Genomic DNA, 15716 nt, shown 5'->3' on the forward strand with positions numbered 1-15716 from the left:
TTTGAATACATGAATGAACAGATTCAAGAACAGCTTCTTCCACCCCGGCTTTCAGACTTTTGAATGGACCTTTCAAATATTAATACTGATCTCTCTCTCTCACTCTGCACCTTCTCTGCAGCTGTAACACTGTATTCTGCGCTCTGTCCTACTACCCTGATGCACTTTGTACGGTACAATCTGCCTGTATAGCTTGGAAAACAACACTTTTTGCTGTGTCTTGGTACATATGACAACAATACAAAAAAACTCAAACAATCTTGAATATTAGTAGCAAAAAGTTTTGTTTTCATACACTGGGATTTCCCCCCATTACACAATTGAATAGCTTGCTCTGGACACATACCCTACATTATTTAAGCAGGTCCACGGTCCTGGTACAACAACAGAAGTTGCTGGAAGTTCAGCAGGTCTGGCAGCATCTGTGAAGAAAAAAATCAGACTTATCATTTCGGGTCCGGTGACCTTTGTTCCTGATTTACAGCATCCACAGTTCTTTCAGTTTTTATTTTCCATAGTTCTGGCATCTCATCTGTCCCACTACTCTGTTTTTGTTTTTGATTCCTTTCAGGGCTGGTACTTTATTAATTATCTATTTATTAATTCTTCCAGATTAATGCTGGTTACCTGTCTTTGATTTGCAAGTATTAATTTGTTCTCTGGTTTTCTTCATTCATAAGCCAATCAACTTCACGTTTTTTTATTTAATTTGTTTTTACTAAGATTACAGCACTGTATTGATCTAATGTATGAATGTATGTATATTTCTTGCATGTGTTGTTACTCTAACTCTAGAAGCTGTCATTTGATATCAAAACTTTTGTAGGTTTCTTTCATGGTCAGAAAACTTTATTAGTTTCTTTGCACTACTTTCTACTTTTGTGTACTGTTTTGTAGTAGAAATGTTTATATTATGAGCATTACTTTTGTTTCTAACCTGAGCAATTATATTTAACAAATGCACATATTTTTAACATGCAATAGCAAAAGAAAAATATTTGTAGTCTGCAAATTTTTTCATGCAGTAATAGGCAAAACAGGTGGGGTAGGATTAGTCTGTTATCTGTAGGACTTTTACCCCATCCAAGTGATCGAAAAATAGAAAGTTTGAGAATCACTGCCTTAGGGCAGAGAAGCCTAATGGGAAATTTGACAAAGATTTTTAAAATCACAACCATTTTAGAAAGATTAAATAAAGAGAACATTTTTCTAACAGCCAAAGTTTAATAATTGGTGGGTAGAAATTAAATGTGATTGGTGTAATATCCAAAAGTAACGTGAAAAATCATCTATGCAGCATAGGTTTAGGATTTGGAATGCATTGCCTGATTAGCAGCAGATACAGATCCAATAATAGCATTTGAAAGGCAATTGAATAATTACTTTGAGGAGAAAGAACTGCAGCAATGTGGCTCAGATTGCATGAGTGCAATTAACTGGATTGCCTTTAAAAAAGACTTAAAAGGCTTTTTCTCTGCCTGTGTTGCACTACTGATGATTCTACAAGTGGGTTGGATTGTATGAAATGACTTTCAATACTTCCAGACTGATAAGAAAATAAATAGCTAAGCATCCCTCTGCTAATTGCTATGCGAGTGACACTGTTGAAAAGTGTGTACGTGGGAAGATCAGTTGTGAAACTGTATGTTTTTAAACTACATGCTAATATTTATGCAGAAATAATCATCTGTCAAAATTAATGGAGTATTGCTGATGAAAGTTGAAATTTATGGAACAGAAAGAAATAGTTCATGAACAGAAAGAATGTGAATGGTGAAAAGTGACAAGTGACTGAAGGAGGATGATTTATTTGGTTTGATTTATTTTTTGCCGCATGTATTTTGTTACAAAATACAGTGAAAAGTGTTGTGTAGTGTCGCCACTGTCTGGCACCATCTTAACACAGAAAAATAAACAAAAACAGAGAATGTAAAGTTTAAAAAAAAAGTTTTTAACTTTACAGTCTTTCTTGTTAAGTGCTCTGCCATGGGCCATGGGCCTGGTGACTAGGCACGAGTCTCCTTCCCTGCAAGGCCAATGCTTCAATGAAAGTTGCCACACTTCAGCACCATCGCCCTCGCCCCCAGACGCTGCCAGGTACCACACTGGCCCAAACTCAACTCCGCCACCGCCATGAATCCGCTTCAGGCCTACCTTGCCGATGCAGTCACTGCCAATGCTGCTGGGTCTAGTACTGGGCCCAAACCCACCTCTGCCACCATTTCCATGGATCTGCACTGGACATAGACATGGTTGAGAGCCCAGACTCACCTGCGCTGCAGCAGCCATGAGTAAGCACTAGGAGTGCCTCGATGCAGAAGTCGCCAGGAAACCAAACTTGCCATGATAAGTGCTATTGTAACGAGTCCGTGCTGAGCTCACTCACTGCTGCCAATGCTCTCGCCACAACTGAGTTCTTCAACAAGGGGCAAGTAAAATAAAAGAAAAAAAAGAAAAAAGAAAAGAAAAGCAGACAGCATGCTCGAGCCCTGGGCTCAGAAGCACTGTACCACTGCCATCTTACCACAAGTGTAAAACTGGATGAACATATGAAGTCTGGTGAACAATATGATTTGATAATGCAATTATCATGAGCTAATTATAACATTACTAAGTATTGTAACATCAGATTTTTGGAAGAACATTTTTTGGAATTCTGACAAGGACCATTGCAAGAGAAGTGGAAATAAAACAAGAAAAATGGAATATTAGGTTTTTTTGATTCATTTACAGGATGTGGGTGTCACTGGCCAGGCCTGCATTCATTGCCCATCCTTTATTGCTCATCCTTTATTGCCCAGAGGGCAGGTGAGAGTCAACCACATTGCTGTGGGTCTGGAGTCACATGCAGGCCAGACCAGGTAAGCATGGCAGTTTCCTTCCCTAAAGGACATTGGCGAACCAGATGGATGTTTCCTGACAATCGAAAATTGTTTCATGGCCATCATTAGACTTTTAATTCCAGATTTTTTTATTAAATTCAAATTCCACTATCTGCTGTGGCAGGATTGAAACCGAGGTCCCCAGAACATTACCTGAGTCTCCAGAATTACTAGTCGAGTAATAAATACCATTAGACCATCACCTCCCCAAATGATTACCATTTCAAATAGGGAAAGTGGGCAATAAAATCATGTTAGCATGCCGGAAATGGAACAAGTACAATGAAAGACATTGACCATTAGACTGTCAATAGATCCAGAAGGTTTTGTGAACTTTTCCCTGTCAGATACCCATACTTTTTGATCAAATACCACCTCTCAAGGATTTCTGAATATTAAATTATTTGATTAATCATTTCATTGGGATGTCAGTCAAAGTTTTAATACTTTAATAGCAATCTTGTATCACCACAATTAAGTAAGTTTTAAAATTTCACTTCTCTAATTTTTTCCTATTTCTCTACTTTCCATATTCTTTTTTGCTTTTGTGACTTTAACTTTATTTGTTTCCATCTGATTTACTGTGTTATTGCTCATGAACAGTGTGGTTCCTGACAGTAGTGGGGCTTAAGTCACAGTGGCGTACCAAAGTGTATGGTAGAGTATTGCAATTAGGAAGAGTTATAATTGTTTATCTTTTAAATGATTATTATGGAACTGGAGTGTCATAAGGTAGATCTGTAAGCACAGCCACTTCGTATGCTTTTTTTTTGTGACTGCTAGCTTTGTGGTTTATGCCATTGTTATTAACTTACCATTTCCTGACTTTAAAAACTGAATTTTGATTCTTAAAATGCCACGGTTATTTCAATCTCACAATCTATACGTGATTATTCCCGATTCTTGAGGTCTAATCGAATAATCTAAGCACTCTATCATTATGTGTTTTATGGTAGCATATTCTATATTTGCCTCTGAATGCAGCTCCAACTAAAAATCCTTAATTAGTACCTCATCCACTAGTCTAAAATCCACCACTAACATGCTCTGATTGTGTTACTCCTATTTAGAGGAGGTTCAGCAAATCACCATGTCTTCTTCAGCAAAAGTTCAATCTTCCCCATAAACCACATATTATGTTACCTTTATTATTATCAATATGTCAGTATCTTAGAATTCCCTCCTTAATCCTATTCTGGGTGTACATCCTCAGGACTACAGCAGTTCAAAAGAAGACTACCTACCATGTCAGGGCAACAAGGGATGTGGAATAAGTGCACTTTTGCCAATGTTATTCAGATGACAATTATTTTTAAAATGTCAGCAACTGAATAATTTTTCTCTGGGGCACCAGCTCACCTGAAAGAGGACTTTGTCAATCTGGATCCAAGCCAGTCAGTGAAATAGAAAATCAGGACACCTTCCTTTGCAGATACAGTTTATTGACTATTCAATCTTAAAGCTTCTTTCACTCCAGTATTACAGGTGCTCCCGTATGTGCTCAGACCATTAAGAACCATCACCTGTTCCTTCTTAACCTTAAAAAAAACATAAAAACATGTTTAACCAGATATTAACAGATTCATTTCTTTTCCTTTAAATTTAAGATCTAGATATTCTTCCAGAATTATGAAAGAAATAAAACATTTCCTTCTTCAATATCACGCATTATACCACAACCAATCATACACAGATCCCATATTCCCCATTCCTAAAAAAGAATGTTCCCACAAGTGGAAAATAATTACAAAGCAATTAAAGAAAAAATGTTATAAGTATTCTTACAACATGTTATTTTGTGCTCTCTAGAAATGAGTGTTTTCATTATAACACAATACATCCCTCTTTGGGACTTATTATAATTTCTTGGGGCAAACATTTCTCTTTGTGAAATTGTCTTGCTTGAGCCAACCCATTTTATTTTGGAAATCTCATTTCTTTCTAAGATTTTGTTAATATTAGCAAAATGAAACCCTTTTCTCTATGACACCCTTTGTCAAATAAATATTGTCCCAAAGCTATGTAGTGTTCCATGGGCAATTGTTTACTCAGATTACCCGGAATGTAAGAATTCCTCTAAAATATTAGACAAGTACACCACAATTTTTGAAACTTCTATTAGTGCCAGTGTTTCTGTAGTCAAGGTGCTTTTAACTATGTTTTTTTTGGTTTCCCAAGCCAATGGACAAGATTTATTATTCTATTTCACCAAGAATATGCTAAATCCTGCCCCAGAATAGATGTTCCATCTGGAAGCCCGGCTTGTGAAACATAAGCAAAAATGGCTAACCATGTCGTCTAGATGCTGCCAGGGTGAAAACTTAAGTGTACATTTCTCTGAATTTAATTTCTTTTGTGTTTTATTTGATCTCAGAACTTTTCAACTGCAGCATGTTTTAATGTGGTATGCAGTTCTGATATGTTACAACTAGCAGGATCAGTTAGCTTATTTGGTTGGATAACAGGTTTGCGATGCAGAATGATGCCAACAGTGTGGGTTTGTTTCAGATACTTGCTGAGGTCACCATAAGTCCCCTTTTATTGACCTTGCACCTTGCCTGAAGCATAGTGACCCTCAGGTTAAACTCACCACCAGTTGATTCTCTCTAATGAGACAGCAGCTTCACCTTTATCTTTATGACCAGCATTGGGTCTAGTCTGAGTGTACAATCAGTTCAACTTACCAATCAAATCCCTTAACTGGTCTGTTGCTACCTTAGATGCAAGCTGGCCTTTCTATGAGGATCTGTCCTTATTTGTTGGGATGCGTTTGCCTTGTTCTGTCACTCCTGATTTCTTCTGCTTAGTGGCTAATCCTAACAAAAGGACTGTGAAGCTTGACTACCAATCTTGAACTTTTTATTAATTTTCCATACGTAACAAATTTTGCATAACCTGCCAAAGACAATCATTGATTTGCATCATAAAAATGCCTGCCAGTTTCTCTTTGTGATACAATTTGGATATTACCAGAGTCGTTTATGCTGACTATAACCTATTTTGAGCAAGCCAGACCTAATTTTGAAATTCCACACTCTCATTGCATCATTCAACCCAAATACACTTTTGTTTGATTTCCATAGCTTCTCCTTGACACCACCTGCTACTTTGGACTTCCCCTTGAAGCCTTTTTCCGGGCAAAATGTACATTTTACATTGATTGACTTACATTCCCAGGAGCAGTTGCCAAAAGAGTTGGGAGATCTTCAAAACCACTTTTTTAGAAGTTGGGTATTCAAAACAACATCTTGATCACTGAGGCGAAGTGATACAAGTTTATAATATAATGAGAGATATAGATAGAGTTAATGGTAGTTGTCTTTCCCTTAGGATGGGGAATTTCAAGAGTGGGGGGCACATTTTTAAGGTGAGAGGAGAGAGATTTAAAAAAGACATGAGGGGCAATTTTTTTACAGAGTGTGGTTTGTGTATGGAATGAACTTCCTGAGGAAGCGGTGGATACGGGTACAATTACAACATTTAAACAACAATTGGATAGATACCTGAATAGAAAAGGTTTGGAGGAATATGGGCCAGGAACAGGCAGGTGGGACTAGCTTAGTTTGGGATTGTATTCAGCATGGAGAGGTTGGATCAAAGGGTCTGTTTCCGTGCTGTATGACTCTATGACTAGTCTGACTCTGACCTTTCATGTTCTGGGAGAACATTTTACTGTGCATTTCAATTGAGAGGCAAGGACGGTTGTCCTCTATCTGTTGTGTACACCAAATTCTTTACAGGTCTCCAACTAGTTTTGTGTGGCAGCTTTTATAAAGTTATCTTCTAACTTATTTGTAGTCACAATGTCTTCTTGATCATAAGAGGTTTTTCCATGATATTCCCGGCCTGTTCCATATATTTGTTTTTGTCAAACTACATTCTCTACTAATATTCTTATTCTAGAACACAACTACGAGGTCTCCGTTCCAATGATCAGAACTTTTTTCCCAAGTTCACAATCTTTTCCCAGTGCCATATTCTCTTCCATGCCTGTGTTCAGAAGTTGCAGTGTATTTTCTGGCCTTCACATCTTTGCTTCATTTGGCCAATGCATGGATCTTACCTCTTGTCCCTTATGTTGCGCATGTAGTCAATATTTGTACTTGCCAGTAAGTTTCCTTGCTCCGCTGTGATGATGGCATTTCTCTCTTCACTGTCCCCTCTGGCCCTGCTTCTAGCATATATATTACTTTGCTTCTTGTCTTCTAGGGCAATGGCCTCATCTTACATCACTGTATCACTATGTCCCTATTTGGTTATACTTTCATCTGTCATAATTTGGCCCTCAAACATCCAACATCTGCGTAAGACGCCTGAGCACTTCCTATAACTTGATCAGATTCTGTAGGTGTGTAATCACTGCCATTAAGGAATACACCCAACAGTTTCGTTGCCATATTATAAAATTACTGCTTTTCCATCACTACCCATAACCTTACCTGAACCATCCCATTCTCTTTTGACCTTCCCTTTTGTAATGTACCATGTTCCATGGATTAAATTTTATTTCTGATGGCCTTATATGATGTTGTAAGGATCACCAAACTTTTGGTGATACCTTAGCCTTAATGAATGGCCTTCTCTTTGCAAGAAGGGCATTCAGATGTTCAGAAAAAGTGGAGTTAACTGCAGTCCCTTTCCAGGTTGGGGGATGATCACTCATTAGCTTCCAAAAAGCAGCTGATGTGGATTATGGCCTCCAAATATTTTGCAGTGATTTGTTTGCATAGTCTGTCCATACCAGGATAGATGTTAATCTGCAACTTTGTTGTTCCGTTAGGATTTTATGAAGTATTCCATCAATTACCATGTGATTTCTTTCACACAATCCAGTATAAAGGGGACTCTGCTGCTGTGTTCATTACCACAATATTCATATTTTCACACGTCTCTAATCTTTGGCATATTCATCCACCAGCCCCAATTGTCAGTTAGGAAATTGGCCAGTGCCTCCACTCTAATCCGTATCCATGTTAGCATTGCCTTGTACGTCTGACTTTTGTCTCTTTACTAAATACTAAGATTAAATCTAGCTTCCATCTGCAAACTGCATGATGAAAATCTTTTATTCTTTTATATCTATACCTTAAAGTCCTTTTCCACAACTTCATTAATGGGAGACTTCTTTTTATCCATGATGATATCTACCTATATTGTTTTTTCCACCTGTTGCATTTATCACTGATCTTTTCCATAAGTTCAGTGTACTTATCATCACTTTTTCCTGCATCCTTCAGTGTGATTTTTAATCTGTAGGCGATGCATAGGCAAACTGCTGAAGGAAGTCTAAAAAGAATTACTTTTTTCATTTGAAGCTGCTATCTTCTGATGCCATTAGCACCTGCTTAATATTTTGATTAGAGAAATTAGGTTCTGTTAGAAGAAAACAGTAAAGTCCAGACTTTATAAATTGTCATTCCGTTAATTTTCCAAAAACAGTTGCTTTGTGTTTCATGTTTGGTTTTATTTGAGCCTTTTATATATATAGATTGTTGTCCAACAGTAAAGATATTTCACTTGTCATTACATTAGTGCTGATAAAATATTCTATTCCAATTATTTTGCAGGAAATCACCATTGTTTTTAATGATTTCAGCATATTGTAATCCCCAAACCTGAAGCAGATAGACCTCTCAAATTCATTAACCCCATTTCAGTCCTTATTGTGTATAGAATATAGGTAACATTTCAACCAATCTACATCACACACTGTGGACATGCACCCACTATCCAACACAGCACATTTTAATGAGTCTGGAACTAAAACATTCATTGCTGGGCAGAAACATCTTTTTGCTAGTACAATTCCCTCTGCCTCATGATTATCACCACCTTTTCCTTCTGAATCTTCTGTGTTATGCATAATTTTGAAAACCTTGTTATTCCATTTAGTACAACTCAAAGCACAATGACATTTTGATTTGATCCTTGTCATCTGTTAAAATTGACAAAGGTATCTCCATCCTTATTCATCTTTGTTGTGATTCTCCTTTCATATTGTCACTCTAGGCCACTAACATGGTCTCACATTGCCACCACCATTGAATTCTCCATTCTTTGCATTACTGCTCAATGTATCATTTGGACCATGAAAGCCATTGCGAATGAATGCTTTCCTGGGAATTTTTTAAGGCTTCTTGAGTAGAATTTATGCAATCTTGCATACAGTCTACCAAATTTCATTATATATTCTACTATAGAATATCCATCCCGCTTTCTAAATTTTTCAAAGTCTGGCCATGCCTCAAGTGCATTTAATAGATCATCTTTTATTGAAAATTTGTCTGTAAGTTTTAATAGATCATCCAAACCTTCCTCTGTGTTCAAATCTTGAGCCTCTAGCTGTGATCATTATTTATAGTACACAAAACATCTGTGAGAAATGGTATCATGACAGTTTACATTTGGTTTCAGCCATTCTTTGCAAAGTCAACTCATATTACAACCGTCTGTCTATAAAGATCTCTCATCTTCACGTTTAGGCAACCATTCTCTGTCAACTAATGGCTTTTAGGGAAGGAAGCTACCAAGAAAAACTAGAGTTGATCGGAATCAGAAGGAAACTTTGATTTGATTGGAGATGACAAAAAGGAACATGGTTGTGGTTGTTGGTCATCTCTGCAGGAGTTCCTCAAGTTAGATATTTTCTAATCAACCTGTTCAGAGCTGTTTCTATACTCCTCTGGAGCAGGTGGGACTTGAACATAGGTCCCCTGGCTCAGAGGTAGAGTACTACCACTGTGCCACAAGAGCCCTTTCCTCAGGGTAATGTCCTTGGTGCAATCATCTTCAGCTGCTTCATCAATAACCTTCTCTCCATCATAAGGTCAGCAGTGGAGATGTCGACCAATGATTGCACAATGTTCAACACCAGTTGCGACTCCTTAGATAATAAAGCAATTTCTATTCAAATGTAGCAAGACCTGGACAATATCCAGGCTTTGGCTGAAAAGTAGAAAGTAACATTCATGCCACACAAATGCCAAGCAATGACCATCTCCAACAAGAGAGAATTGAAACAGTGTCCCTGGATATTCAACGGCATTGCCATTTACTGAGTCAAAATCCTAGGAGTTAGCATTGACCAGAAACTGAATTAGCTACAAAAGCAGGTCAGAGGCTATGAATCTTGCAGTGAGTAATTCATCTGCTGACGTCCCAAAGCTTGTCCACTATCTACAAGACACAAGTCAGGTGTATAATGGAATACTCTCCACTTGGTTGAGTGTAGCTCCAACACTAAGAAGCTTGATAGCATCCAGGACAAATCAGCCCATTTGATAGGCACCATATTCACAAACCATATTCATATCTACTTCCTCCACCGCTGACATTCCAAGGCAGCTGTGGGTACTGACTAAAAGATGCACTGCAGAAGTTCACCTCAAATGACACTTTCTAGACCCATGACCACTTCCATCTAGAAGAACAAGGGCGATAGGTATATGGGAGTGCCACAACGTGCAAGCCACTAAGCCAGTCACAATCTTGACTTGAAAATAGATAATCATTTCTTCAGTATTGTTGGGGCAAAATCCTGGAATTCCCCCTGAAATGACATTGTGGATCTACCTACAGCATGTGGACAGCAATGATTCAAGAGGTCAGCTCACCACCACCTTCACAAGGGCAACTAAGGACAGGCAATAAATGCTGGCCAGCGAGTGACACAATGTCACTTTGGATCCAAGCCGGTCAGTCATTGAGACAGAAATCCAAGACACCTTCCTTTTTGAATAGTGTTTATTTACTACTCAATCTTGCAGCTGTTTTCACCCCCAGACTTACAGGAATTCCCTCTGCATGTGTTTAGACAATCAGTGGCAACCACCTGTTCCTTTACATTAAATAAAGTCATTAACAAACTTAACAATGTAGTTAAACAGGCATCAACAGTCTGAAATATGGGAGATAAATATGTCTATGAAGCAATCCAAAATCAAAAAAACTTTCCCTGCAATGGAACGACAATGGAGGAAGATAACAATGAAAATGTTAAACACATCACTGTTATGTTGAACTCCAAATTTCAAGTGAACAAACCTGATAAAAACACAGGAGAAGTGAAAAAAAGATATAGCATAATGACAGAAAAGGGCTATTCAATAGTGTTTATGGCTTCACAGAAAGATTTAAATATTGACCACAATGTGCTTCCTAACCATGAAACAAAGCTTCATTTGCTATCAATATTTGGCTATCATTGGATATGCAATGCAACAGAGGCAGATATGCCTGATGAAATTTGTGTGTTATCTTTAAGAGAATCCAAGCTGGACCAAGCAGGCATATCATCTCTTCACTGTAGGTAACTAATATTATAAGCAGCTTTGGTAGCTTTCCATTTAGTGAGGTGATAGTTTGCACCTTATTGGTGTGTTAAACATTGCCTGCTGTGAATCAGGAGCCCAATCTGTCATGACAGTGTTGTGAGATTGGGTAGAGTACTTGTGGATTAGAAGGCAGGGTGTTAGAATTTGATGTTTGTAAAAGGATAAGGGGGAAGAGTGAGAGGTCCCTTTAAAAGATATTGTGCTTTTTATAGGCTTGGAGATTTAAAAAAAAGGTCTACAGGCAGCAGCTTGTGGATTTACAGGTACACAGAGAGCTCCTGAATTGAAACATTTTTATTAAAAGGCTATGTGGTTAGCCATCCAGGCAGCAGATTTGTTTTGTTATTAAGACAACCAGTTTGAATATCTGCCAATTACTTTAAACCAGGCACTTAGAGACAAAAAATCAATTAAATTGAAATCTGATAGTTTTGACAGCATAGGACCAATCCTATCGTAAGAAATTGATATGTAATCAAGAGTATAAAAAAGGGCATTCACAAAATTGACAGAGAGTGAACTGCCATCTGAAGAGATCAGCACTCTCAATTCTTAAGAGAAGGCATCATCTAAATAAAGGTACCGCAGCACTCTTAGCTAATATTCCTGACACATGAATTCAAAGGACAAGGTGTTCCTGACCAAAAATCAGCGGAGAAGGCACAGAAGGCTGTAATTTCAAGAGACTAAGTTAAATTTTTTAAATTATTTTGGTTTAAATAAGTGGAGCTTGTATTTATTAGAACAGCATACCATTAGAACCTTGTTTTATTCGGGAATAGTTAGTAGTTAGAAGGGGTTTATTCGATTTGGTAATAGTTTAGTTAATTTGTTCGCTGATAGAGTTAGATAAATACATTATTATTTGTTGTTTGTAAAGTGGGTGCCAGGGATTGATTTTATTTAACCACTCCTTTATAATGAATTGGGGGCTCATTACCCCACTTTTCACAATTCTTTTTAGCAGATTATAAGGCGAGGTGTGCCTCTCTGGGTGTTTCAGTTTTAGTTATGGGGCAGGGGGAGGTGATTGACCTCTGCTTTATGACAACAGTCTCTAGGCATTTGCTACAAATCAAGGCAGTAGTTTTCTTTTAATTGTGAAAAGCTGTTTTTTAAAGCTTGAATTGCAAAAAGATGAGAGGACATTTTAACCTTTAATTCATTCTTTAATTCATTTCAATATTTCAAAAACAAAAAGATTAATTTATAACAGCTTTTTATTGTATTCATTCTTGGAATGTGGACTTTGCTGGCCCAGAATTTATTGCCCATCCCTAAGTGCACTTCAGGATGAGCTGCCTTCTTGAGCTGCGGCAGTCCATTTGATATAAGTGACCTATGTTTCCTGTCAGGGATGGAGTTCATGATTTTGATCCAGTGACAGTGGAGGAACAGGGACATATTTCCAAGTCAGAATGGTGAGTTGTTTAGAAAGAAACTTGTAGGTGATGGTGTTCCCATGTGTCTGTTGCCTTTGTCCTTTTAGATGGACATAGTTCAGTGTTTGGAAGGTGCTGTCCTAGGAGCCTTGATGAATCACTGCTGTGCATCCTGAAGATGGCACAAATTGCTGCTGCTGAATGGTGGTGGTGGAGGGTCTGAATGTTTGTGGGTGTGGTGCCAATCAAGTGGGCTGTTTTGTCTTAGATGGTGTCAGGCTTCTCAAATTCTTTTACAGCTGCTCCCATTCCAGGCAGTGGGAAATTTTTCATCACATTCCTGACTTATCCTTTGTAGATGGTGAACTGCTGTGGAGAGTCAGAACGGGAGCAACTTGCTGCAGGATTCCAAGCTTCTGATTTGCTGTTGTCACCAGTGTATTTATATAGCAAGTCCTATTCAGTTTTTGGTCAATGCTGAGCCCCAGGATGTTGCAATAGCTACTTCCTTTAATAAATAAAGTTGGTTTCAGGGAACTTAGTAAATGTATTACTTAATCTGAATCTCTGCAAAATGTAATCTAGTAAATGTTTACTATATTGCTCAAATAGCACCTGTGTCCAATTGTGTGATAGTTTAGCTGTCTGTTTTATATTTTAGAAGCCAGAAGAAAACCAGGCAGGTGACAAGTCTGAACCCGATACAAGAATTTTAATGTGGAATTTTCTTTGGTGCTCCAGGTGATGAGATTTCAACTAATAGTGGTAATCAGTCTTGTAAGATGGTACCAGATTATAATTAAGAATTTTGTCTTTATTTTTATGGGGAATGAATGAGTTTAAAGTGGCCTCAAACTCAAGAACTACAGCAGAGTAATTGAATTTTCAAAGTTGATGGCAAGTTGTCAGTATTAAAAATATAGCATAATGGAAATATCACAGGCTGATACAATTTAGTCAAGCGGTGATGACATACCAGTTTTGCTGCTATTTTCATAATGACAATGTGTATAAAGTTTGTTTATTATAACAAAATATCCCAGGAAGCTTCATGGGAATATTTATGAAGTAAACTTTAGCACCAAGCTCCATTAAAGTAGCTGACAATGCTTTGTCAGAAATAGGATTTGAGGATTGAGCTGAAAGAGGAATGGGAGGTGGAGAAGTGAAAAAGTCAAAGAATTTAATTGCTCCACTTTGAATAGTGTCTTCAGATCCCTTACATGCAACCAATAACCAGACATAGTTTAGATTCTCATCCAAAATAAATCAGTTGAAGGATGGACAAAGAATTTACCAGCTTTTGCCATTAACAGTCACAGAAAAGGCAATGTCTGTATCTCTCCACAGATGCCGCCAAGCCTGTTGAGCTTTTTCATTTTTTTTTAATTCAGGGTCTTTTATTTCAGTGGAACACCTGACAAAAGATTCCTCAAGTTTAACAATGACTAAGATGCTCTTTCCAATAGGTGCCATTTTTAAGTTGTACAATTGTCATCTTATGCAGTTCAGATGAACTGTGATAGCACAAGACACTATTTAAGGGAGAACAAGAGAATTCTTCAAGTATCCTGAATAATATTTTTCACTCAACCAATTCCATTAAAAACAAGTTACTTACTATATAGCTGCTTCTGGAAGCTTGTGAGCAAATTTGCTGCCACATTTCATCAAGTTACAACTGTATCATAATATCTCAAAAGAAGATCAGCAGTAATGTATCTTGAGGTATGTAGAAGATACTATATAATGAAAGCCTTTTTTTCTTTTAATTTGAATTAACTTTTTCCCAAAATGTCGAAAAATGACTGATTAATGTTAGCTGATTACATTGGCCTGTGGTTAAACTGCCTCAATTTTAAAATTCTCACCTATGTTTAGACAAGCATTCCAACTGATCTCCATGGGAATACCAACTGAGGTACAAATGGTGGTGACCGGATCTCATTTTTTGGCAGATGATCAGTCACCAAGAGGCTGTAGCTTTTCAGATAGGTTGTAGTAGCACATACAAAAGTACAGATAAATGTTAAGACATGAGTAAACAACAAATTGAAGAAGCCTAAACATAGGTGCATGTGAAGAAAGAAAACATGAGTGTGAACAAAACCCAGTATTGTCTAATTACCCACACTTGCTAATAGCATCAACCTTTTCTCTAGGCTCTGGCAATGACAGTGAAGGATTGTTTGCACTGTCTGGGACAGCACGTAAGCAAATGTAATGCTGTAACATTTGCGGTAAGGATTAGCAAAGGGCCAACAAAGACGGTGACAGTAATGGATGGTCTAAAACTTCACCTCCTTGAAATTTTGTCACAATGTCTATTTATGGGGATGGTAGCAGTTTGAGTAACCCTGAGGCCATGTTGTTGTAATACGACATCTTATTCAACCAAACAGTTAAGTGCTGCGCTACCCATTCCTGCACAATGTGTTTCTTTCCCCTAATTTATATTGTTTTGTCCTTCACAGTTAATCTCTTCTAAGGAGATCAGATTGAACACAAAGTGATCAAGTAAGGTTTGATGCAAATTATTAAACTGCTTTATTTCACAATGAATGAACACATAGGGAATCAGAGTTATGAACAGAATCACCTAGTTCATATGAGCATATAACTTTGCTTTGCAAAGTGAAATAAAGAAAGAATACACCATGGTGTCAATATCAATATTATCTAGGTTATAGTGTCAATCAAGAACAACTGCAAACAAACTTTATCAAAGACCGCTAATGTTTTGACATACCTTCTTATGATCTCCAACATTTTCAGGTGTTTTTGCTTCCTATTGTTGAGATTTCTCTTAAATGCTCCATCTGTTTTAATTAGATTTATGCACTACCTTCATTTTTTACTTTATAAAGCTAAAACTTATTTTAATTATTTGACCGAGGAAAAATTGATGTAAGGCTTCCAAAGCTACTAAGCTCAAAAAACAACAGAGTTTATCTTTGCCAAATCTGTGCCATTGACGTAATGAGCTCCATCCTGTTTTCCCTTCAGCATGATCCCTCCAGCAGAGGTCACTAGATAGGTATCTGCATGAAAAATCCTGTATGACTTCTGCTTTCCTCAACCACAGTGCACTGAAGCAAATTAGAATCACTTGCAGCACT

At 37.5% G+C, this 15716-nt stretch overlaps 1 long non-coding RNA gene across 1 annotated transcript; it reads right to left on the bottom strand.

Moving 5' to 3' along the window:
- Nucleotides 1-321: 321 nt before the first annotated feature.
- Nucleotides 322-15498, bottom strand: LOC125481374. The gene is made up of 3 exons (XR_007261311.1): nt 15347-15498; nt 4242-4420; nt 322-422 (listed from the first exon to the last, which is right to left on the bottom strand). It is a non-coding gene; the product is annotated as an uncharacterized LOC125481374 (long non-coding RNA).
- Between the last annotated feature and the right edge of the window lie 218 nt (nt 15499-15716).

The sequence above is a fragment of the Rhincodon typus genome, unplaced genomic scaffold (genome assembly GCF_021869965.1).
Source record: "Rhincodon typus isolate 14 unplaced genomic scaffold, sRhiTyp1.1 hic_rhity00001903, whole genome shotgun sequence".
NCBI classification, from domain to species: domain Eukaryota; kingdom Metazoa; phylum Chordata; class Chondrichthyes; order Orectolobiformes; family Rhincodontidae; genus Rhincodon; species Rhincodon typus.